This window comes from Bactrocera tryoni, chromosome 3, assembly GCF_016617805.1.
Source record: "Bactrocera tryoni isolate S06 chromosome 3, CSIRO_BtryS06_freeze2, whole genome shotgun sequence".
NCBI classification, from domain to species: Eukaryota; Metazoa; Arthropoda; class Insecta; order Diptera; family Tephritidae; genus Bactrocera; species Bactrocera tryoni.
The window spans coordinates 12,301,275-12,328,961 of NC_052501.1; the positions used below are offsets into that span (position 1 = coordinate 12,301,275).

The 27,687-nt window shown below is 35.7% G+C and overlaps 1 protein-coding gene across 3 annotated transcripts in view; it reads left to right on the top strand.

Annotated features, from left to right (window-relative positions):
- Positions 1–27,687, top strand: part of LOC120772560 (insulin-like growth factor-binding protein complex acid labile subunit) — a 36,378-nt gene that overhangs the window by 2,587 nt on the left and 6,104 nt on the right. Inside the window, exon 1 of one of the 3 annotated variants that reach the window (XM_040101244.1) lies at positions 24,023–24,337. The exons of 1 other annotated variant lie outside the window; for it this stretch is intronic. The gene's annotated coding sequence lies outside the window, so the exon portion shown is untranslated. Of the gene's footprint in view, positions 1–24,022; positions 24,338–25,922; positions 26,066–27,687 lie in introns of those variants that run through there. One more of the 3 variants, XM_040101245.1, reaches the window with a different exon arrangement.

Consider the following 27,687-nt stretch of genomic DNA (forward strand, 5'->3'; position numbering starts at 1 on the left):
ACTGTTGTCCATGTATTTTCAAAATTTACCTCATTTGTTACAGAGGAACATTTCGGTTGTACTCATAATTCATTGGCATCATACAATCGCCCTGAAAATGTTAATGTTTGTGTGAATTTTGCTCAATCTTAGTATTTCGTACTAGTTACTATCTTTTCATTTTCATCATCAAATGCTTATGAATATCCTACTGTGTGAGTGGAAATTATTATACTTTTTACTTTACTTTACTTTCCGTTATGAAATTATTCTGTTAGTCATTATTTAACACTTACTTATGTAAAAAAAATGTTGACAAATCTGAATGCTGGAGTATAATTGTATTCAATTTAGTCATTAAACTGATAAAGACGTTAGACTTTGGACTATATAATAATTCAAGGGAAGAAAGTTAAATTCTATAAAAACATCATCGAAGCCAATTCACCAAGGATTTTTTATAAGCAATATTATGTAAAAGACAACATAAAAATTTCGAAAGGCGATTTTTACCATTTTAATGTCTAATCCAGCTTATTCTAATTTCCTTTAGTTAAGAATAAAATTTAGGATGAAATTTTCAAAATCTAAAAATATGTGTCAGAAATCTGAAAACTATATTTCTGAGCTACCCACATCAATGTAGAATAGCATTACCAGGTTTATTTTTCTTTACGAAATTGTGTGGATCTTACAGAAGAAAATTTTGACGGAAAATAAAATATGTTGCTTATAGTAAAAGGTGTTTTTCCTAAAATATTTTTATGCAATAGCGCAACGCTTACTTAAAACTTTTGAAATAATATTGATACTGATTAAGCAGAGTTGATAATACCCAGAAGGAAACAATTGAGACCCTATAAATTATGTAAATATATAAATGATCAGCGTGACGACCTGAGTTTATTTAGCTGATTTTGTTTTTATAGGAACCACCCATATCGCATTACTGTAGGTTATGCTGCCATAGAAACTATTTGATAATGATCTCGAACAAATTTTTCAGATCGGAACACTGTAGCAAAGAATTTCCCTTGAAACTGACCGATTAAACTCAAGTCCTTGAATGGAACAAATTTTTATTTGACAAACTATCTTACCAAATTTCGGCATAGATTATTGGCGAAAGTTTTTTTTTCTTGCTTTAGATAGAAGCAATATGCTCATAATGCCTTCATAATAAATTCTTCTTCGTTATTGGCGTAGACAATCGATCTTCCTTTTTGCTGTTTGGCGCCAATCGGAGATACCAAGTGTAGCCAAGTCCCTCTCCACCTGGTCTTTCCAACGGAGTGGAGATCTTCCTCTTCCTCTGCTTCCCCCGACGTAGTACTCTCCGAACTGAAGTGTTTTCATACATTCGAACGAGATGACCTAGCCAGCGTAGCCGCTCCCTCTTAATTCGCTGAACTGTGTCAATGTTATCCTACATTTCGTACATCACGTACAGTTCATCGTTCCATCGACTGCGGTATTTACCGTTGTCCGGAGAGGTCCTTCCCGATCCTAACGGAGCTCTTGGTATTGCTCAACGTCAGCTGATTTTAGACCTTACTATTGCTCTAAATAGCTCTGAAAAGAAACTCAAATTAGTTTCTCTCATGTGGCGTTTGTTATAATCTTTGAAACATTTTTATACCCTGAACAGGGTATATTAAGTTTGCCACGAAGTTTGTAACACCCAGAAGGAAGCGTCGGAGACCCCATAAAGTATATACAAATATAAATGATCAGTATGTTTAGTTGAGTCGATTTAGCCATGTCCGTCTGTCTGTCTGTCCGTATGTCCGTCTGCCTGTCCGTCTGTATATATACGAACTAGTCCTTCAGTTTTAAAAATATCGTTTAGAAATTTTGCGAACGTCATTTTCTCTTCAAGAAACTGCTCATTTGTCGCAACTGCCGATATCCGACCACTATAATATATAGCTGCCATACAAACTGAATTATCGGAATCTAGTGCTGGTATGGAAAACTTTCACATTTGACAAGATATATTCACGAAATTTAGTAAGAGTTATTGTTCATAGAAATAATGTAATATCGGAAGAAATTGTTCAGATCGGCTCACTATAGCATATAGCTGCCTTACAAACCGAACTATTGGAATCAAGGGCTTGTATAGAAAACTTTCGGATTTGACATGGTATCTTCACAAAATTTGACATGGTTTACTGCTTAAGGTAATAAAATCCGAAAAAATTGTTCAGATCGGATTACAATAGCATATTGCTTCTATACAAACTGAACACATAGTTACTAAAAGAAATGCACCTGTGAAGGGTAATTAGCTTTGGTGCAGCCGAAGTTAACGACTTTTCTTGTTTAAATAGATATTCTATCAAATATATGACGATTTGCACAGTTATTTGATAAATTATTGTGAACTTTTCCTGCTCTATTTGTTTTTTTTTTTACTTTTTGTATACTTTAAAGCAACAGTAACCCTGACAATGTGAAATTCTTTATGCGATTTTCCCTCTACACCAAAAAGTGCCATTAAAACTATGTGAGTTCGAAATTATTGCACTCAGCCGTACCAAAAATAAACAAAAGTTGGAAATACAAACACGTTTTAATAAATAAATGACTTAATTGGCCATGATACACTTACACGACTCTTAAAATTTGATTCACGACTAAATAAATTCAAAGTTTTTCATTCTTAATATCAATAAGTCAGCGCTAACACTTTCTGCAGACAGATTTATACCGACGTTACTTCAAAACGCAAAAACCAGAAAGCAACAATTATTAGCTTTGTACACCACTTCATCAAAAAACTTTTAAAAAGTACACTTCATTTGAATTTATCTTCTCTTCTATTGGTTTATTCTTGTAAACACATACATATACATATGTACATGAAAGCCTTCTGCAGACCACAAGCAACACTCAGTCGCTCCTTTAACCAGCAAATGAAAAAGTTGCGGGAAACAATTTATCAGAAGAAATAATAATAAAGCAAAATTTCACACAAATATTATTTAATAAAAATACTAACATAACTTCGGCACTCAAAAGCAATAAAACGAGCCAGTATTTTTCACCGTTATCAAAGGTGTTATTTCAATGAGCGAAATATTTACAAATCATAGCGTAAATACTCTGCAGCAATGCGTTGAACTAACACAATAAGAGCTTCTTCACTAAATATATATTCAGGTGCGTTTGTACATACAAATATATAAACAGGAGCGTAGTAATTTTAATTAATGGATAAAGTTGTTTTGTGCGAATTCCATTTGCGTGGAAACAGACGGACAGCAGCAAATAAGAAAGGCGTTCCAGCAACCGTGAGAATTCTATAATTTGCATCCAGAGGAGGAAGCAAGCCAAATAAATAGACTTACAAAAACAATGTGGAAAAATCCTCAACACATTCTTGTAGCGGTATGCGCGAATAGCTCGATTTTGCTGGCAGCAGCGTTGGCTTGGTATTGGCTCTCTGGCATGCTTTTGGTGTTTTGCTCTTATCTTTCATTTGCACATAAATGAGAATTATTTTTTTCATTTCATTGCACAAGTAACATAAATATATATATATGCACGTGTGTGCATGTGTGCATTTTCAAAGCTTTTGTTCTTCAAATATCCTGCATTGCAGTGTTTTGGTTCATTCGTATTGTTTTATTTTTTTCGTCATATGGGCGTGTTCTCGCACGTTCTGTTTCAGCTAACCGAAATGCTGAAGGCACATGTGTGCATATTAGATCTTTACATATGCAAATGATATTCTTTCTCTACTTTTTTTTAGCAACACAATAGTAGTTTCTCTTGTTTGACCCAACATTCAAGAGACAATGCTTAGCCAGTCTATATTTTGTAAAAAACTCTTAGGAGAATCTTGTATTTGAACACCGCAGACCACACTTCTGTATTCTATCGAATTTAAATTTGAAAATATTTTCTGAAAATTTCAAGTTGTTCGCCAAATAGTATCCAAGGTAATAATGTATGTGTAAAATTTTTTATTTAGTATAATCAGCCCCCATAGCCTTAAATACGTTTTTCTCGATGCGGTGTTTTCAGGGTTGGTAAGAAAAATTCTCCAAAACGGCTAGACTGATCTACATAAAATTTTCACTTGATCTTCTAAGTTATAATAGTCACGTAATGGTCAATGGTATACGGTTTTTTGTAACAGTTCCGAATTTTTAAGCTTCTCTGAGGTGTAGAAAACAATTTTTTTCGGTTTTTAGATTTTAGCAGATTTTAAGCAGTGAAATCTTTCTCACCGCCTTTTTTAGGATATTCTGAATATATGACTTCTATGTGGGTATAACCCGTTAATGAGTTTCACACTAAATCGATAACCAATCTTCGATGTGAGATTGATTGGGATCAGGATTGAGTATTATTTCTGCTTGACAGTATCTCGGCCCGCTCCGGGATAGGACCGTCGGCTAGATAGTACTGCTCGAAATTATTTGAGGAATATTTTCAGGCGCTGAAGACCATAGTTACTATAACACCGAAATAATTTAAGTCGAAAAAAGTTATTTATTTAATCCAAATATTTCTTTGTTAAAATTATTACTCATTTGCTCGATTACAAGGACACATTTGATTTAATAAGGCTTAATGGCCAAACAACTCAAAGAAAAGACGTCATCTAGCTAAGTGAGAAGACCATCGTTATCTAGGGTTCATCATTCCATGTCCCAAAATAGGGGTGTAATGACTGAAACTCATTCAGCTTTCCTCAAGTCTTCACAGCGCTTGATTACTGCATCTTTTATAGAGCTTTCATTACCCAGAATGAGTGAACCATTCAAGTCAGGATTGAATATTACCTTGAAAGTGAATTGAGCATCTAAATAGATAGCTTTGTAACACGATGTTATATACATACGTACATACATACGTGACAGCTAATTAGAAACGTCACTTACTTTGAAATAAATTACGTAATTTTCCAATAAATTACTTACTTTTACAGCTTTATTAGTCATTTTAATGAAACTTATGATAAACTTGAAAAAACATATTTAAAATTCGTTTTTATTATGATGGCTCTTTTAACATCATCCCATTGATGTTTTATAGGGTTCAAGTCTGGGCTATACGATGGTCACTCTAAAACATTGATGGGATCAATACAAAAAAACAAAACGTTTTGTGTCAATTTTGCTGTGCACTTTGGATCATTATCTTGTTTGAATTTCCATATAACAGCCAAATTTTCCTCAGACCATGGTAACGTGCCATTTTTAGGATGTCGCCATACATATTTCGACGTAAACATACCTTAAACCATCAGGACCCACGCCATTAATTGTTTTTCATCACTTCAAACGACTTACTTCAATTCTTTTATTGGTCTAAGACCAATAAGAGTTGCCAAAGTCAGTAAAACTCTTTTTTGAATCTCGTCGGGAGATGGTAGTGATTCTGCGGTCTATTTCTATGGACGTTTTTCGGGGTCTATTTTTACGTGCAACATTAGAAATAGTCTTAAAACCCTGTATATACACTCTTAAGGGCATTGAAAACCATGTTTTTGAGCATTTCACCTGATTCGCAATTCGCGTACGAATTTTCAGTCTGACGAATGAGAAATGGAGCTACGTAGGGCATGTGTACAGCTGCTGCCTTTCTCCATTACAAAGCTTGAATAAGACATTTTAATGTATTTGAAACAACAACTTTGAAACAAATACTTAGCAGAAATTAGTAATAATTTTGTTAAAACTTAACAAGATTCTTCCAAAATTAACCACTTAACTCGTAGAAAACTATTTTGTGGTAATATTTAATCTTCAGTTCAAGGTAAAGGATAGGATAATAAGCACTGGGTCTCGGAAATTAACTTAAAATTTTTAAGTTTTCACTTCTATTGAGTAATTATCTTTAAATCGAGAAAATATCTGAAATCTAACTTATATAAGTATATATTTACAAGCTTAATTGTCACAGAATAACCTTAGATAAAAAGACGAAAAATAGTACTATGAGTAGTAGTAAATAAAATACAAAACTTTTGTATTTATTCTAATAAATACACGCACATATGCATATACATATGTAGAACGTATAAATGTTTTCTTCAAAGGAATACCCGCAATTGAGTAGCGAATGAAGTGAAAGCGCTGTCAAAACAACAAACACTAGCAACGCTAGTTGGGGTATTAAAAGGATAACAGCCAATTTGTTAAAAGGAATATTACATACATACTTTTACACATACATATATACCTGTGTATAGTGTATAAAGAAAATTATAATAAAACCAAAGCGAAAGCCAAACGAAACACAGACATAGAAAACAGCACACTCTAAGATCCTGAACGCATAGAAATGGCTGTCAAGACGTCGAAGAACACACACATACTCTCTCATGTACTGCCAAAGATGAAGAAAATTTTCGGGCAATTAATGCTGCAAATAAAACGCAAAACTACTCACTATAAATGTGACCTTATCCCGCCCCTTGCCGCACCAAATCTGTGTCCACACTTTGTGACGTAACCGGGCATGGGCACCCATAGCATTAGTGGCTTTTGTATTTGGCATAAGAGTGGCGGGGTGGCGATAACTAGTGGCCGTGGCAGTCGCACATAAATAGTTTTGTGGCTTTGACTGATATGCTGGGGCAATAAAACTAATGAGCCTGCTTTTGGGCGCTGCGGCGCATAGCAGTGGCCAATGCGAGTCAATGATGCGACGATGATGACAACAACAACAACAATGACAACGAAAGCGCTGCATGTGACGGGGTTGAACGCATATACATACCTATGTATAAATGTGTGTGTGTGTTGCGGTCGCTGGCGATTGTGTGCGCAAGGACATGTCGCCCATTCTGGTTGAATGCAATAGCTGTGCTCGTTATTAGTTATTTGCGACTGCATTTGTTTTTGTAATAAAGTATAGCATTTCAGCTTTCGCATATTCGTGTATGTCCGCGCTTGTGTTTGAGTTTGTGTTTGTTCTTTTGCGGTGTTGTTAGTTTGCTGTAATTTGCCAAATTGAGAGCAAATACAAGTCTACCGAAGTACAAATGAATAAAAGTCCAATTAAATGGTCATAAGTAATATTAATACCACTTTGATTTGTGATTTGTGTTGTGTGGCAGCTTTTCGCGCACTGCCAAGCGGGTGTAATAAGATGGTATTTGTGGAGTTTTCTCAGAAGAGTCAGCACTGCAGTTTTAATATAATTATTTGTTTGCGTCTCATTCCCGTTCTGCTTTGCGGTTGTGTCATATTGCATGTTCGTGGTAGATAAATTAGTTAATGACTTTATTATGGGTTATTACTGTTGATACGCCGCATGAGTATCAGCAGCGGTATGCTTGCCAATAAAGGAATTACAAACGGATGTAATCCAATTACATATTTTTCGGACTTATGTACATTAATTTATTGACCACAACATTGAGTGGCAGAGTCCTTCGTCTTAACAGTGCTTTTGCTAAATATTTGTGGTTTTAATTTGAGAGATATTCTAATCTTGATATGAAAACATACGATGATGAATATTTTATTTTTAATTTCAAAAGAAATTCAAATCTAAAAAGTTTTTCAAAACAAAAATATTTTAATTTTATTGGAATGTTTTCATCCATTCGGACGACATGACCTAGCCAGCATAGCCGCTGTTCCTTATGGAACGTCCGCTCTATCGTCATCGATTGGGTAATCGAATTCCCCATTTCCTGGTGTAATCCTTACACTGTCATTCAGCAGATTAGAGAAGTGTTCCCACCATAATTTCAGTATGCTCTTTGCATCAGTCGCTAGATCCTCTCGGGGGGTTCTAAAAGAGTATACTCCGCACTTGCAACTATTCATAGAATTTTCGAGCAATATCCCTGTCGGCCTGCTTGTCAAGCTCTTCGAATTTACGCTTTATTTCGGCCTCTCTCCTTTTTATCTGAATATGCGTCTCGCTTCCTTCTTGAACTCTCGGTATCTATCCTATCCCGCCCGTGATCATGCACGCCGGTCGATTGCAACGTTGCGAGGTAGGAAGTCTGTTTTCTCTCCTCTGCAATACGGCACTCCTTCATCGTACTAGCTTTGTAGCTGTACGTAAGAAGCTTGAAATGCCGTCCCACAGTTCCCTTATACTCTGTTGCTGATGAGTGCTTTTAGAGAGCGAAGAAAATCGTTCGGCTGTCTGTTGTGATCGCAACTTCTCGACGTCGAACTTTCTTTGAGTTTGTTGACGTGTGATATTTTTGCTGCACAGAGGCGAGTGCGTATCTTGGCTGCAGCAAAAGCGTCCGCACGTCTGAAACATTGTAGATGTGTCTTCCACCTATTACAACATGATCGATCTGGCTTTTTGATCCGGAGACAACCTGATAGCTTGACGAATTTTCTTATGCTGGAATTTTGTACCCATATAACCATATTTCGGAGCCGGGCGAAGTGGGTCAGCCTCAACCCATTTGGGGTTTTTCACCGTGGAGGCTGAATTTAGGATTGTGACATCGTGATGGGGGCAGCAACATTGATGCGCTCCAAGCGCATATAGACGCCATCTTTGCTCACATCGTCCTTCTCTTCCATCGAGGCGTGGGCGCAAATAATCGAGATATTTATGGATATTCTGAATTTTTCAAAACTAATGTTACTATGTCCCTATATTTGTAATATTTAATATTTTATGGAAACTATGCAAACATATCTGTAATTGTCCTTAAAAAAACTCATACGTTTACCTACGAAAAAGTTTCTTTATTCACATTTAATTCTCATAGGTGTCTTGTATATTCTAAAGGCCTTTTGATAATAAACGAATACAGTCACCTCAAATCTGCACATATAACACGTATCTCAGAAGCCCATTCAACATCCCTCGCCTTACGGTACGTTCCTCTCAATAAATATGTTTATTACAAGAGTAGCAAATGCATATGCGCTACTTTGTTGCTGGCTTCGCTACGATTATTATTTATTTTCTTAATTACGCTTAAAACCTGCGTAAAGGAAGGAAATTTACCGACACACACACACATACATAAAGTCTTACGTACTTTTAATAAGACACATGTGCTCGCACAACTCTTAGCTCATAAATTGCCCTGATGTCCTTAGTCTTTATGGTAAATCCTTCGTCATAATATACGAGTATTTGCTTTACTATTCTATAAGGATAGCGAAACGCTATCAAATTTTTCTTAGCGTATTTTCACCATAATGCTGTGCAGACATTTTGCTTTCAGTCTTCTTGCTGGCCAAGCGGAAGAACAGCGTAGCGCAGCGTTTGTGAAATTTTGGGCTGTCATAATGCAATTTAGTATGCATGCGTACATACATACATATATGTATTTGAGAAAATGCGTGAACTACTAGTCCATCCGTTACGAGAAGAGCACGCTTGGCTTACATACAAACACAGCAAATACGCAGATTCTGCTGGCGAGGCACACATGCTGCCAGTTTTGGCACTTCGCTAAGCTCCCGGCGTAAGTTAGCTTGCTATCACACCTTATCCTGCTGTCTTAAGAATTTTGCTTTCACATACCTTTTTCTATACATATTCACGGTGCTGCTTTTCTTTTTAAGCCTAGCACACGCTTTCCCATCCTTTGGCAAACTAATGAAGCAACATCTTAAGAACGCGAACAGTTTAATTATAATTTATGGCGATGCAACGGAATATATATTTTCGGGATTATTTTCTTAGTTTAGCAGTGGTATAAGTGTAGAGAGTAAAACATCGATGATTTTAAGAAATTACTCTTTCTAGTTCTTTGAGTTAGATAAGAGTTCGTTTCATGCATAAATCATTAAATATGCATAAATCAGAAGTATTAATTTACATATAAAAAATGTTGGAAACATTTCGCCTTTTATTCCGAAACTATGTCACTAAACTTCCAACTGTAAGATAACTGTTGGATTTACTTACTGTTCGTTTAAAAAATAGAATCATGTATTTATGTATTAAATAATATCTATTTTATAATATACATTATACTATTATTGTATAGATACGTACATACATTTAATCAATTAATGAACCATTTAAACTACGGGAGTTAACTACATAAATCGATAAAAATCTTTAACTAGATTGGTACAACCTTTTTTATGTTTGTTAGGATTTTGATATAAAGGGTGATCTATTTCGAGGTTCTCTACTTTTTAATAGAAAACACACAGAAATTTCAAATTTAATGCATTTCCCATATTATTCCCTTTCCAAAGAACATCCTTTGGTATTAGTTTTTGATGAATATCTCTTTCAAATGTTGGCCGCGGCTACGACTCGTTCGATCATAACGACTGGTAACTGGCGAATGATGCGATATGTGAGAGTGGTGCCGTCTTGTTAAAACCAAATGTCACCGACATCTCGAACTTCTATTTCAGGCACAAAATTGTCGGTTATCATGGCACGATAATGGTCGCCTTTGACGGTTACGTTCTCACCGGCACCAGCTCTTGAATCTCTTCAAGTTGCTCTGAAATTTGGCTCGAAACTTCGGATATTCTTAGAACTTTTTAAGAGCCTATAGAACGAAGGGATGTCGCTTGGAAAGGTCAATCGGCTTCACTTCCTGCACAAGCTGCATTGTGTACGCTCTCAATTTAAGATCTCAACCTAAACTGCTCTAAGTCGTTCCATATATCAGACCGAGTTGCTACTAAAGGCACCGAATTTCACCGTCTTCGTGTACACTCTCAGCTAGGGCTGCTATATATTCTTCATTGCGTGCTGGACGTGGTCTATTCCGTTGAATCCAATCCAATAATGCATTCTGGGTCCTCGAGATGGGTGATGGTGTTGCAAATAGTACATTCAGTAGACCGAATATGTTGACCATAATTTGAGCAAAGCGCACGAAACACATTTACAGAACATGCATTACCGTAATAAAGTTGAACGATTTGTAAACATTGTTCAGGTGAAAGTTTTTCTATGATGAAATGCCAAATAAATATGACTCACGCGAGATCTGTCAAAAACAGGCTATTGAAAAAAGTACCTCTACTTAGATCATTAGTGTGTGTTTGAAAACTGTTTGTTTTCGACGGTCTTGAAGTTTTCGAAAACTTGCCTCATAAGAAAGTGAAAAGTTAATGAAACACTGCTTAAAAATGGTCAGGTTAGCATTAGAGATAAGTTTTACTAGCTTAGCTCAGGACCCTTCGTTCATCAAACCGTTACTGTCCAACAATCTATCGAAAACTTAGTCGAAACCGAAAAAACTGAAGACCATCTCACTCGAGGTTTATAATAAAACTTTGGATTAGAAGTTTGCTTAACCGTCGATATACTATATGTACTTGCACAGGGTTTGTCCGGAAAGTAATAGGACTGATTTTCTCCCGCCGCGGCGTTCGTAGCTAACGAACGAGCGGCTGGTCAGTTGTTTTCGCACGACGTGTTTTTGTGAGTGGCGTAAGCTGAAAATGCAGGGTTCGTTATAGCAAAGGTACGCGATTAAATTATGTGTGAAACTCGGTAAATCTGCGACAGAGACGTTTGATATGAGCAGGCAGGCCTATCCAGTTGTTACTTTAGCAAGAAGTGTTGTGTTTCGGTGGCACCAGGCCTTTTTGGAGGGCCAGGAAGAGGTCGCTGATGAATGAGCAAATCCAAAGTGAAACGATGCTCATTGCCTTTTTTGACTTCAAAGGCATCGTCATTTGTTCCTCCTAGACAAACACCAAGTTTTACCTAGAAGTCCTCAAGAGACTCAAACGAAGGATCAATCGGGTCCGACAAGACATCGCAGCCGATTGGAAGTTGCACCACGACAACCCCCCGGCTCTCACCGCCTTTCTTGTAAACAGCTTCCTAACCAAGGTCGGCATCTCAACGCTTGCAAAGCCGCCCTACAGCCCAAATGGTGCCACCAGACTTTTTTTGTTTCTTGCCTGAAAAGTCCGACGAAAGGCAAGCATAATGAGACGACAGAGGGGATCCAAGCAGCATGCACCTGGGCTCTCAAGGCTATTTCGGAGTATGCCTTCCGTGACGCCTTCAATGCTTAGAAATCGCGCTGGCAGACGCAAAAGTAACCTATTTTAAAAGATTTTAACGATAGGTTCAATACATTTTTTAAATCCTATTACTATCCGAATAAAATCTGTAATAGCTCAGGAGCCTACTTGGAAAACGATAAAAACGATTAGTATTCAAATAAGTAATAATATTTTTTTGATTGTCCCGGTCAATTTTGATTAGGACATGGAAGTAAGTCTTAACTTATATATACATAAATATATATGTATATATATGTATACATTATAATAAGGTTATCAAGTCGTTGAAAAAATGAATTTGGCCTCTGTTTGGTACGATGACGAACACATATAACAGTCGCAATTTCACTGTATATTTCACATGTGATATATTGTACAAACATATGGCACGAAATGTCACTAAAATGTTTTTCTTTTAATAAAATAACGAGTATAAGCTAAATCCTCTATCAGATTAACCGTTCAGCAATTGATTTGGTCTCTTGTGATTTACTTTGCACCAAAGTAAGAGAAGCACATAAATTCCTTATCTTCTCTCATTTACATGACTATTGACCACAATTACCTGACCCAACACTTCGGCAACTACCAACTCCCACCTTTAATTCACCCCCCACCATTCTAATATTTTTTTTGGAAATTGTTGCAGAATTGTTAAAAACCTCTTCGTGGAACTCAATAATAAAGAATTTTGGAACTATTTTCGGCTGATATTACATTTCTCCATTCATTTTCACTTCATTAATACAATTGAAGTATAACCGTTTGCTACCTGCAGAAGAATTCCAAACCGCCACAAATAAATCTGAAATAAGAAAAGAGTGTGAAAATATTCATTTAATTCAATTTTGGCTCAACTCAATTCATTTTAATAAAACCCCAAAAGAAATGAAAAGTTTTCAGCACACTGACTTGGTCCTTTCCGTTATCACGTGTTAGCGGGTGTGTAGACGCCTCTGTAAAACGATTTTAATGGTGAAAGTTATTTACGACAATAATTACGCAAAGCCAAAATTACCCCCAAGAGAGTTACTACCTGCAAGCTATATGCATACATACTATAATACATTCCTTCACGGCTTCGTCTTTCAGTATATTTAAGATGAATGGCGCTGTCCGCTTTATTAGCTCCAATAGAGCGTCTAACTTCTTTCTTACTAACAGGAGGCCGCACAGAAGAAGTCATGCCGAGTGTCCTAATGTAAAAATGATAATCCCATTGTCAAGCGATAATTCATAAATGCAACAAATACACAAACCAAAGGTGTGTATGTATGTGTGCTAGTACGCGCGATTTGGGCAAAGTCATTCAAACGGCGCCGAGAGGTTATAAATTTCAGAAAATCTCGAGACTTTTCCACCAAAAATAAGGAAAGAAATAACGAAATTGGATGTAAATCCAACAAGTTGTAAGAAGATAGTCCATAATGAAGTAAAGGAAGGCTGGAATTTTCACCTACTTTGCAGCCATATATATTTTTCGGGCGCCACAAAATATGCAATGGAAAATTAGGTATGAATATGCAATGCACAAAAAGCGCTAGGTATGAGTTATGGGCATGTCTCTTCGTGGTCATTTTATACATACTTTCATTGCATAGTTTTAGGCTACATGCTTGAAATGAATGTGTTTGAAATGAATTTTGTAGCATTCTCTCCATAAAATTTAGTATTCTTATAAGTACACCATTCAAAAAAAAAGTATTTCACCAAAATTGTCAGACACCTGCTTTGTCTTTAGAAGTTTTATACCTTCGGCTTGCTATCGGAAGCCGTCATCTCTGAAAAGTCGAGATTTGTTCATAACGCTAAAGTGCCATAGTACACTACGCACACACATACCTCGAAAGCGTTGGAGGTGGTAGAAGGCTTAAAATAAGTCAATGCATATTTACGATGGTATAGCAACCGGTTAGCTAAGGTTAGCTGGTCTACACAAATGGACTACAAGCAAGCAGCGCTGGCGAACGTAAGGGGTGATGCTCATGCAGAGAGATATACATATACGCACGCGCTGCTGGAATAAATTTTATAAAACTAATACGAATTGATTTATTACCATCTTTAAGCGTTTTCACTGCGTCTAACCAAGCTCCTCATATTTCCTCATATTCGCCCGCTACTCTTCTTTTGCTACTCTACTCATTAGCCCCCTGCTGGTGATTGCTTTGTAGACAATCGGCTTTGGAGCGAGTGAGTGCTAGCAGCGGGGTTTAAGAATTTGTGTGTATGTATGAGTGTGCTGAGGAAATTTTATGTCTTAATATCAAAGTAGGAGATTTTTAAATCAGAAAGGCTTGCCAACAGGCGAAATGCTATCTTTAGAAATGTTGTCTTGTCGGCCATTTTATATGGCGGAGTGGTGTAATCGTTGTGATTCTACATTTGCCGTGCAGGTGTACCAATCTCTTACCTCTTCCTCTCTCATCCGCAGGATAAATGACAGCGTTTTGTTATGTCTACTACACTCGCTCTCTACTCGTAAGTTGCTTGCCAAAACTTTTTGTACGATTTGGTGGCATGTTAAAAATACTTAAGACCCATTTAACCCCATTACACTCATTACTCGCACCAAGCGTGTCTCGAATGAGGTACCGCTGCTTCTACCGCAAGTTTGTGCCGACATTCCAAGGGGTGCTAGCGCCCTCATTCCTCCTAATTGCGCACAGGAATCAGCAGCAACAGCAGCATTATTCTTATAAGTTTATAATTCATAAAGCATTTAAGTTGGCAAAATCGAAATTTATTGCTATTTAAGATATCTGGCAATTCGCTGTCAGTATGCCAAATACCAAAGCCAAGCAGAGATTTCGTTGTGCTCGCAGATTGGGGAACATGGAATGCCTTTAAGGAATAATAATTGCGATTTTGATTTTTTTGTATGTTTGTCTATGTTTGGAATGTAAAATGTGGTGTAAGAAGTTATTGCTTTGCAGAGAATTAAGAATTACTAAAAGGGTGTAGAATCTTACATTGAAGGGTTTAAAGATAAAGCTGAGTCTGTGCTTGTTTGATTTGTGTTGTACTTTTATTACCCAAATCAATTGAATGCAGTATTTAAAATTTGATTGGTCTCATTGTATTAGTTAGAAGAAAAATTAGGTGAAGAATATGAATTTTCCATTTCCAAAGTGATTTTTATTTAGTGAAGATAGTATTTAACCCGCTTTAGAAATACATTTTTTGGAGGTCTGCAAAGTGTGCCATCCTTGTGCAAAATTGAAGTATATGTTTTTTGGATGGGGCAACCGTTCGTGGCCGGTGCATAATGGTGTTGTACACTTTTTTCTAAATGAAATGAGAACTTTCTTCCACGATTCGTCGTCAAGTCGGTACTATATTTCGGCATAGTAGAGCCCTGTAACCCTTTGTCCTTCTCTTGATCGTCGATGTACGTCAGTGTGACCGCATCTGCATCAAAACTAACCGCATCAACAGGGTTCTCGGAATAACAAAAATTATTACGATTAATAGTTTGTTACAGCTAATGTTCGGAAAGATGATTATCATATCATTGTAGTATCAAGTCAGCTAACGCATACCAGACAGTAGAAGCAAAAGACATTTGGCGTATTATTTAAACAAATGCAGTGTTAGTTGTAAGTGAGTACCTTTGGTGTAGATCACCTTCTGAACCCACCAAAACGGTAGCCATCACTTTTCTGCCGAATTAATCTGTTTTTGCCTTCTTCGGAGCAGGTGAAGTCCATTGTTTCTACTATGGCTTGGTCTCTTTCTTAATTGAATTGATGAAATATCTTCGTCCCAAATACGGTAAACTTACTCTTACTTACCTATTGAGCCGGAAAAGGATCTCATCGCTGAACATAATTAGGCTCGAAAACGTCGGATCTTCTTGGAACTTTTCAAGAGCCTATAGAACGAAGCGATGTCGCTTGGGAAAGTTGAGGGTCTGAATTCTTACACAATCTGTATTTTGTGTGCTTTAATTTAAGATATCGACGTAAAATGTCCCAAAGTCGTTCTATCCGTCAGTTGGAGTTGCTGCATTCGGCGCCGAATCGATTCTCCACAGTTTTCGTGTACATTCTCAGCTACGACTACTATATTTTCTTCACTGCGTGCTGGACGCCGTCTATTCGGTCTAATATTATTCAATAATGAATGCTAGGTCTTAAGATGGATGATGGTGTTGCGAAAAGTACTTTCAGTAGACCGATTATGTTGATCATAAGTTGAGCGAAGCGTACGAAACACAGTCTTTACAGAACGTAAATTTTCGTAATAAAGTTGAACGACTGGTTCGATTTGACTTCCATGATGAAATGCCATTCAATACTGAACAAAAAGAAAATGGCAGCTTGACACAACTCTTGCCTGATCTGTCAAAAAAGGCTATTGAAAAAAGTATCTCTACTTGGATCACCTGTCAGATCTTTTGAGATACCTACTATCTCAAGTTTCTTGCATTTAATTAGGTGTATACAAGATCTTTTCGGTACGTTTTCCTCTCAGAACTCAGATATTTCCTTGTGTTTAATTTTAAATTATTTATTGTAAAAGTGTACTTCACTAAACACTAAATAAATTAAAACGAAATTCATTTTTCAGATGGTAGTAAATAAATATCATAGTTCTGATTTACCTTACTGAGCAGCAACGTATACTACCGATTTCTTTGTAAACCGACATATATGTAGGTCAATCTCCTCTTTATTTATTTTTTTCTTATTGCACATTATTTCAAATAAGTCTTACATAAAAATAGTATTTCCTCCAAAGCGACGCCCTTAACCACGAATGCAACAAAATATTCAAATCCGAGACAATAAAAAAATAACAAAATGCAAATTTACGCATTTTTGACGAATCGCCCGCCAGATAAGCGCAAATTGTTTTTTATAAATGTATTTTTAGCATTATGTAATGTGTGGTGACGTCGCAATATTCGGGAGTATACTTGCAGGCGTTAAAGCATTAAAATAATCAAAACACCACAAAATAACAATAAAGGCGAGATAGCAATGTATGCCAAGCAGGAGTGACAGCAAATTGCTTATGTTGCGATTATGCTCGATTTCTTGCCGCTTGCTCACCCTCAGGCCCTTACATTCACATTTATTGGACATTTGGAGTAAGCAATGGAGAATATGATTTGCTACGTATGCTATCTTTATGGCATCGCGAGAGCCAATAAAAAAACTGAAGATGCTGTGCTTTATTTGCTGCCCAAAAAAAATTTTAAGCGTCTACTTACTACATACTTATATACTGCAAAGAAATCATTGCTAACTGAAAGCGTAAATGTCTGTCACACTTTTTAATCATAATCATGAAAGCAATTGTGGCTGCCACTAGCATGACATCAGCATTCCTTCCTTTCTTCCGATCCAGACGCTTGTGCACTTTAACAGTCAAATATTTGAAATCCTGTCATTTCGTTATTTAGTCCGCCAGTCAGCAAATCTTAAATTTTTTTAGTTTTGCAGCTCAAAGTTAGACTTGCGTCAGCATAGCTCGTTTAATTTTTTTTGGAAATAATTTACCATTATATGTATTATAACATATTTCCGTAAACTATCAGTGGCGTTAATATAAGCGAGATTTGAAACTTCTTCAAATTAAAAATGTATTTAATATTTATATTACCAAAATACAATACAGAACATAAAATTGTACGAAGACGATTTGATAAATGTCAAGCTTACAAATGAAAAACGAAAGCTTTAGCAATATTTTGATTTCATTATTGGCATGGTCTCATCGTAGCTTGATACACATGTCCCAGCCACTTCTTCTTAGAAGGGTTCTTCTAAAAAGTATAATTTCGGAAAGTCTGATATAGGCTTACTAGGCATCAATAACTACTCTCTAAAGTTTGTAAACAAAATTAAGCCGCCGGGGGGGACAAATATGTATGGAGAAGATCGTGTCGATAGCAGAGAGTCAAACTTGGAACTCGTTAAATCAAGATTTGTTGATGGCATCGAAGTAAAAGGTGTGTTAAGGGGTCAATAGTGTAATGTTTTTTCAAAAAATATTTTTTTTTTTTGCATTTTCTGTTCCTTTATAACCTTAGAATTAATGTAGAAACCCACTTTACCATTGGAAGGTTTCGAAAAAGGCTCAAAAATAATAATACCGCTCGACGTTCGGAGCGCTCGGAGTGCACACATGTCGACAAAAAACGAGAAGACTTATTGAATTGATGTCAATTGAGGAACTGAATTTATATGATACAACTTTCCTTCATGGAAAATGTTTAGGTGTTCAAGCGTCCTATGTATAAAAAAACGTTATAGTACCCGCAAAGTTTTATAGACGCATGATGCCCTAGTTGGGCGCTACTTTAGATATTCTTTAAGGGGTTACATGTGTTTCTTCGGGTAAAAGCAGCTTTGTTGAAGAATTTTTTCTCATATTAAAATGAAATATTTTATTAGATTTTTATTGTTATAAACATATATAAGAAATTTTCGGAAAAAATATTTTAAACTTGGTCATTGCGACACAATTTCCGGTGACCTTTCGGAAAAAGATGCGCCCGCGTTGGCAAGATAACTCTTCACATGATCATCTAAAGTGAAAACATACGTGTTTTAATTAAAACCTTAACTTAAAAAAATTAAAATTTCATTGAAAATTTCGGGACTTTTTTGAAATAGTTGCAATCGAAAAAATATCCGTCGTACAAGTCTTTAAGAATTGTATCTCAAAGGCCAGTGTAAAATTTCATGAAAATCGGGTGAGCTGTTCTCAAGAAATCTTGCCAACCGACTACGAGAAAAACGCATTTAAGGACCGCGTACTTAGCCTAGCTAATTTAATAAGACAATGAAAAATCGATTTTCCGAAGCCCGTAAACCCATGTGACTACGTAAAAGAATTGAATTTTCCAGTTAAGATTTAAGCATATGTATTAATTACCCTGTCCAGCTCTACAAAAACAAATAATAATCGAATTATTATTTATTTTACGGTTTTAATTTAAATAAATACTGAAGTAATTTATTTTAACTTTAATACTAAATTGCAACATTTTAAAAGCTTTAAAAGCGCACACAAACACATTCGTATATATGTATAGCATATATTCAGTATGACATCAAGGTCCAGCCGCAAGCACGTTTAAGCAGCTTACTTAGATTTTCACTTTTATGACCTCCTTTTATTACTATATACATAGGTGCGTATATACACTATGTACACCCCACTAAGCAACCACACCTAAAACACGCAATATTGGACATACATACGTACGTATTATCAAAGACTCGACTTTAAATGGAAATGAGCCTGTTTCTTAAGCAAATCACCGCAGTAAAGCCAACTAAAGCCCAAATGAATATAAAAACATTTTGTCATGCAAAAACCATAAAAATTCCAAATAAAATAAAAAAACAAAAAAAAACTTTTTCACTTATTTCTTATTTCTAGATCCTTTTGTTTTCTTTGTGACTTACTTTCTTTACAAATTTCGAAAGAAAAATCCCCAAAAAGCACGTGAATAGCAATGTAGGATTAGAAATTTCAAAATCAATCCATTAACAAAGCGCCGAGCACAGCATAGATACTAAAGTAAATTCGATGAACTTGCCGCTCCCACCAACCACCCAAGAGGCGGGGGCAAACACTTGACAAGAGAATTAACTTGTGATTTCAACTGTGCGATTTCACATCGCCAACGTGCCGCGCCGCTCGGTTTGCCTGCCATTATCGTATTGCATATTAACTTGCTACCATTGCGCGCGGCATACGCGCCTTAGCATTCAAAATGCGGCTAATTATCCACTGAGCGGCAGCAGTGAGGCGTTGAAGCCCCAAAGTCGCAAGTCTTGATGCTTCATTAAAATGACAAAAAGCGTAAAACCGCGATTTTCCAGCGCTAAGCACTCTTTTCTCTGCTCATTATTCGAAGACTTATCGTGCGTCCAGCCGTCCCTGCAACCCACCCACGCACTCGGCCCTTTTGTGGCGCGTAACCTAGCAGCGCATCTGAAGGATTCACCAGCTTCACTTTTCAATAGTTTCCAATCGTTTTCATTTAACGCTGATGACAATAATGTTGACATTGTGTCCCGGCAATGTCGAGGGATGAGCGATGCGCATTGAGCGTGGCGGTAGATGAGGCGAATGAGCGATTGCGGCAGAGCAACAGCTGTCAGCGCGATGGTGACAACATTGTCGGCGATTATGCTTTCACAAAGGTAAGCGTATACCGCGCGCTTCATTTGAGGGGTGGTGTGGTAAATTACCGTTACTCTTTGTAAGCACTTACCTTCGAACATCTTGCGCTGATTTTAAATCGCACACATTTTGATCCTTTTTACTTAAGTGTGACGGCAATAAGAAAAGCAAAAACCACCCGCCGTTTCTTCAATTGTCATCACAGTTTCACTGTTTCCGTTTGCGGCGCCAACTCAGCTTTATCAATTGCAATTGGTATCAGCGTTGTGGCTTGTTTCCTTTCAGCGATTGTCAAGGCAAACTGCAGAAGCTTCATTTTACACTGCAACACCCCGCACCCCACCTAATTATTGTTGAACTTTCGGGTTTGTCATTTGTTATCCGTTTGTATCCTGGTTTCTCCTTGTTTTTGCTACACTTTTTTTTTTTCTCAAGTCGTTCACATTTAGCCGCAGTTGTTGTTTAAGTTTCTTTTTATTGTTTATTTATCTGTTTGTTTATCACTTCGCAAGTTTGTCTGTCTCATATGCTTGACATGTTCATACATATGTATGTGTGTGCGTTGCGCCCCGTCGCTTGTGATTCGCACACGCTTCATTACAATAATTCGTTTTGAGACATTGCTGTCGTGGCTGCTTTCCACACTTCATCTGGTAACTAAGTGTTGACAGTTACAACAACATAAACGTCAGTAATGCAAAAATAAGAAAAATGTTCTCTCGAATGTACACAGTACAGATCAGCTTTTGGGCATCTAGGGTGTTCTGGGTTTTGATAATACCTTTTGACATCCATTCATGGACGTCATATGGAAATTGTACTCTTCTTGTATAGAAACTTAACCGACTTACTGTTTTTAGTCGGGTCCACATTTCTTTATTTATTAAATATTTACTGTTATTTCTCCTTTATATCTCATTAAAAATCAGTCTCAATGTTCTGATCTTCAATTATAAACCAAGAAATCATAATTGAAGATCAGAGTTCTTAGTATTTTTCTCCACTGATCTCAAAATGCAATAACTTGTTCCTGGTCTCTTTCTTTCTCAAGAACTACGAACTTCTTTCTTTCTTTATAAATTTGTTGCCAAGAAAAGTATCTAAACCAATAGTAAACCCTCCAAAATTTGTTCCATTGCTCCGTCTCTGCGTTTGATCCTTTTAGCAATCAACCATATAAATAATCGTAAATGGCAACGGAAAGACAGTACCAGTACTTACCCAATCTCTGTATCTCTAACTGTTAGTTGAAAAGCACTGAACGCTCTTGCATCGCGCAGCTGCAGCCAAAAATGAAAATGAGTGTACTTGTACTTAGTATAACGGTTTGTTTGCATGTGCAACTACTTATTTTTAAACTTAATAGTCGGTGTTCAGAATGTCAGCTCCATTTGGCAACGCGAATTATTGTTGACAAAATTTATTTAAGACGTTTTCCCCATTCGAACTCCTCCCTTGAATGCTCAAAACACAGTACTTTGCTATCACTACTTGTATGTACTCACGCGGCTTACTGGTGGTACCAGCGAAAGAGTTGGAGAGAGAGGCGCAGTGGTTTTATTTAGAGTTCATACTTTAGGTAGGTGGGTATTTGAATGCAAGTGGAAAAATATGTTACATACATACATACATTATGGGTGTTCTATTATATTAACAAAATTTACTTAGTAATCTATTATATTTTAATTAATATGTTCATCAAGAGAACTTGAAAATATATATGCTAAAGTAAAACATTTCACTTGTGTGTACTGAGGTATGAAAACAAATTTTTTTCTGGAAGAATTTTTAATTAAAATTGAAATTAACAGACATACTAATGGGAAAAACAGCAAGACTTTGTTCATAATTTCAAAATTCTTAATTTATTTTGCAAAGTCTACATCGGTCCCCTCAAAGTAATCCCGCTTGGCCCCAATGCACTTGTACCAAAGGTTCTCACATATTCGAAATAGTTTTTAAAGTCAATAACGATGCACGTTTAATGTCTTTAATTGACTCAAAACGATTTCCCCGGAGCGGTCGTTTGAGTTTACTGAACAGCCAGAAGTCACACCCAACTAATTCCGCCGATTGACCGTCTGTTTTCAGGTCGCAAGTGTACACCCAAGACTCATTGCCAGCAATAATATGTTTCATGATATCCTGGTAGTCGAAAAGTTGTATTTCACAGACATTAATTCTCTAGCACCAATTATTTTATTTAATTGACGTGTTGATCATCAGATCAAAATTTGATTCCGCACACCACATTTAGTGAAACTTATTTGTTCAATAATTTCACTCATCGCAAAAATCGCAGAAATCACTTTTTGTATGATGAAAATGCACTTTATATATGATGAAAATCCGTACGTAGACTTTACGGTTTAACACCACTTCGTTCTTGTTGGTGGACCCTTTATTTTATATCACTCAATGAATACATTGCAGCATGCTTGGCATGGCTAACAGAACTCCCCTAATATAATGCAGCAAATTAACTAAAATATGAAAGTAGACATGTGTACAAAGCGGAAACTGCAACTGCAGTTACAGCTGTCACAAATGTAATAATGATTAATATATCGAAAAAATCAAATAAAATTCTGAAGTACTTTTTTCCACTAAAAGTTAACCAAGAACATTAGCGATAAAATTTAAAATTGATTACTAAAATTACACTTACGCAACAAATTTATTCATTTGATGAGGACATCGTGTCATACGAAGTTTTAGACGGTCAACTATTTGGTGTTCTAGTAGTTTACTGAAGAAGTCTTATCCATTTGCAATTCAGAAAAAACATGATTTTTTGAAGAAGTATTTTATTTAAAAAAATGTGTTATTAAAATTAAAAAATTGTATATTAAAATTTAGAAATTAAATAAAATAATTGCTATTTACAGAATTTTATGATCTTTAAAAAACGGCGAACCATTTTGAAAAATTTTAGATACCCTTGATCCCGTGGCTGATTTCTGGAGAACCTCCAGAAAAAGGTGTTTAGCGATGACAAAGATTTGTCTACTTAAAATTTATTGCAATGTACATAAAAAAAAAATATTATTACTTTTTTTATTACAAATGAATACAGCTAATGATCGAAAAACTATTCAAAATATTGATTTTTATTAAATGGCGGCTTCTTAAAAAAAGTTTTTTACGAAAAAAATCACACTTCAAGTTGTAAATTAATGTCAAAATCTTGTTCTTGCGGTAGTTACTTAGCAATATTTCTAAGAAAGTCGTGTGAAAATTGCAAGCCATTTCGGATTCGAATTTGCAGACCAACTCTGAAAACATGGCTTCGAGAAAAAGCCATTACACCAACTAAAATTTCTACTTAGTATTTCAGCTTTTACAATCATTTATTTTTATGAGATTACAAAAATCATATGTTTTATTTATTTATTTTTTTTTGCTGTGTATCGAATTACAAACACTAATCGCTAGTTTTCATTACTCAAATAGTAAGTATATTAAGTATTCTATAAAATCAAAATCAAAATTTTCATAAAGCTTAGATATAGGGTGACCCTACAATATTGCTTTATCTTTTAGGCACGAAGTTTCAATTCCCTGTTGATCCCCCAATATTTCAATGCTCATCATCAAATCATACTACAAAAAATAGTGCAACACTGTTCGTAACACTTTTATACGCAAATATTACCCACTTGTCCATATAATCTGCACACATATTCACATACAAATATATATTTATATTTTTTGAAACGGAATAGAAGCCAAACTATAGACAATGCGTACTCCCTTATCAATCTAGCTTATCTTATCTGAACGTTTGCCATGCCGGGTGAGAGTTTCATGTAAAAGTGTTGAATGAAAGAAGGGCTGCCTATTATTTCAAGTCTGCATGTATGTGTGAGTGTCTTTTGCTGATAAGACTACACAATCCGTATGCTCAACGCAACAGGTAAATGCAATCAGTAATCGAATGTATTTCGAATGAGACGCGCTAACGATCCGAACGAAGAACGCGCCGTGCCCATAGATACGCATACTTGTAGTGATAGCTGAAATATAGATCAGTTACGGGGAAGTGAGGAAGTGAAACGTCAAATTTGAAATATGTGAACAGCAATAGAGAGGCATTATTGTGCAAGTGCATTAAGGGCGAACAAAAATTTAGAGTTACGTACATGAAAAACCCACCGAACAAACACTTAGTAGCAATTAATCATTAATTAATCATATAAAATTGTAGTATTTAATTAAAAATAGTATTCTTCATATCACGAGCGTTGCTTAAAAGTATTAAGGTATGACTAATAATATGTGCATATACATACTTATATGATGTGTGTATATACATAAGTGTTATATTAGTACGTTTCGGTGTGATAAGGCATATAATGAGTATAAAATGTAATATATTATAAAAATATAAATAAAATAAAAATAATTGATAGCTTTTTAAAATTTCAGTTTAATGTTCTAAAAATCCAAAATTATTTCCTTACTGACGTCATTTCCGACAACTCGTTCTTTATACACTGAAATGCATTTATACCAATTTTATATACTATGGATGCATTATGTTATATTAAATATACACATTTTGTGATCAATTGTCCACATACATATATAGATATGTATGTATATATAGAGAGCATATAAATATTTATATTTGACAAAGCTCTTCGGCGGGCATTTTAATATCTGATAAGCTTCGTGTAAAACAAAGCAAAATTAAATAGTTCCGTTAGTAAAATATAGTCCACCACTACAAGTATGTAAGTGAAAAGTTTAGTATACTACAGTGGTCAAAAAATAAAGGGTGATCCATTTCGAGTTTCTCTTAAAGAAAAAATACAGAAAAATTAAGTTTAATGGAGTAGTATGTTTATTGTCATTAGAAAAAACATTATTTGGCATTTATTTTTTGAAGATTGATCTTTCAAATATCGGTCGTGGCTACGTCTCAGATGGTTCATCCGTTGAGTATAATTTTCGATGACTCGTTCAAGCATTTTGACTGGTAACTGGGAATGACACGTGCTGTCGTTTTGCTCCAAAACCTGAATCGTAGCGGCATTGTGCGCATAGACCTTAGACTTCACATATCCACATCGTGTGATATGACACGTTTTTAGTGGCCAATCGGCCAGCAATTATCTGCTGTTTTCTCAATAAGACGATTAATTGATGCGAAGTGTGGGAAGTGGCGCCGTCTTGTTGATCACGAACCACGTACAGGGCGACCATCAACATAAACTGATGATCCACACGTCAATAAAAGAAAGAAATTGGTGCTTAAAAATCGACGATTAACAGTCAGAGATCAGAGCATTTAGAAAGGATCAGTGAAAACCATTTTGAAAGATTATTTGAGCCTAAGATAAGTGAAAGCACGATTGGTTCCAAAATTACTAAATTTCACGTTAACGTCTGTGAAACAATGCTTTTCAACTACCCGGTTGTCAAGAAATGTATACTGACGACGAGTCTTGGACATTTGCTTTCGACTTTTAGAAACATACGGTTGATCGGTCGAATATCGTGGCAAAGGTGAACCTAACCCGAAAAAATCACGTTAAAACAAGTCAAAAATCAAGGCTGTTCACAGTTTTCCTCGATTATAGAGGTGTGGTGCACTCCGAATTCCTTCCCACTGGCCAAACTGCCAACAAGGAATACTATTTGAGTGTTATTCATTGTTTTCGCGAAGCTATTCGTAAATAGAGGTTAGTTATGGGCCGAAAACTCATGGTTTTTGCACCACGATAATACACTGTCGTTTACTGCATTGATTCTTCGTAAGTTTTTCGCCAAATTTTCAACCAATATCGTACTTCAACCACCCTATTCACTTGATTTAGCTCCGTGTCACTTCGGGCTATTCAGCAAACTCAATAACCGCTCAGGGGAAACCGTTTTGATTCAATTGAAGATATTATACGTAAATCGCTGGCTATTCCGGAAATTGACTTTAACAACTGTTTCAAGGATTGGAAAAAACGTTGGCACATGTCTTTTGGAGCCAAAAGGTATTATTTTGAGTGGGACAACATAGATTTTGAAGAATAAATTAAGAATTTTAAAATATGAACAAAGTCTTACTACTTTTTGTTTATAGTAGTATACATATGCAGGTGCCCGTGTATTTGCTCGTATGCTTATTTCTTTATCATTAAACTTTCATGCATTTTTACTTTGATACGAACAGATAACGCTGATAAGAATTTATATGCAAGTGTAGATAATACAATGTTGTGAGTTATAATAGAAACAATAATAGTCAAACGCTTTTGGTTTTTTTTATTATTTATTATAGTGGAAGTACCGGTTCAGAAACAAAATCAAAATATATATTTAAATTTTTTTTAGTAGAAATTAATTCTTGAAATAAATTCAGCCACTAAATGTGTCTGCCAACATCGCTGAAAGGTCTTCATAATATAATAAATATATACATATGTATTAATTTGTCAGTAATAAATTGTGAAATGTAAAAAAACGACTACACGGAATAAATTTATATATAATTTCTAGCAAAAAGTAATCCATTATTTATGCATTAAATTGACGGTTTTATTTAGCATATTTAAAAGGATCTCACTTAGGTCAAAGAAGCAGTGTTTATTCACTCTCATAGAAATCCTAGTAGCTTTTCTTAAGGCGAATTTTTCACCAACAAAATCATTTTAGATACTAATTACTGGGTGTTTGAGGCAGTCTGGTAGTCTGTAGACGCAGGGTCAAAGCAATTGAATCAATGTATCCCAATAAGAATCACATTGCTTTAATAGTACCCAACAGAATACTGGAGTCTATCAGTGTGCTAAGTCAAACCTCAATTTATTTATAGTCACTGTCTGATCCGGACCAGCAAAGCTCACAAATCTGCTGGCAAAGCACTTTCGATATGTGTGGCCTGGCGTTGTCCTAATGGAATGCCATTCCTCGCCTATTATTCACAGCTACCCGTTTCTGGGTGATTGCTTCCTTCAAAACGTCTGATTGTTGCTAGCACAAATCCAAATTTAGTGCCATCGGCCAACATCTCATACCAGATAATTCATTGTCAATCACAAAAAGCGTACAAAAAAATATTTCTGGCCGTCAATTCTGACTTTCACCAAAACATAAAACTCTAAAATATTTCGGTATTTTCTAATCCCAACTCTATTTTCGACCAAAACGACTGAGACATATGCAAACATATTTGCATGGTATATACATACATACATACTTATGTATGTGAATATGAACGAAACTTCGCACTATCGCTATCTTTTGTCCGTTAATCTGTATAAAACCAAGAATTTTTACTTTTCATTTGCTCTATAAAATTGTATATTATCAAAGTTCATTATCTCGTTTATACATATACATACATACATTCATACATAGTATGCCGACATGCAAATACTTGTTGCATTAATATAAAATGAAAGAAATTCTCTATTAATGGCGCAATTTCCCTTGAGTGTGCGAGAACCTTGAAAAATATAAAGGCAAAATATGAACTTAAAATAAGCCTACCGACTTGCTTAATGATAAATGTAAATACTTTACACATACTTTCACACATAATTAATTATTTGTATATGCGCTTAAAAATACACACGCCATGGATTGACTGATAACATTGTAAACAAATATTATC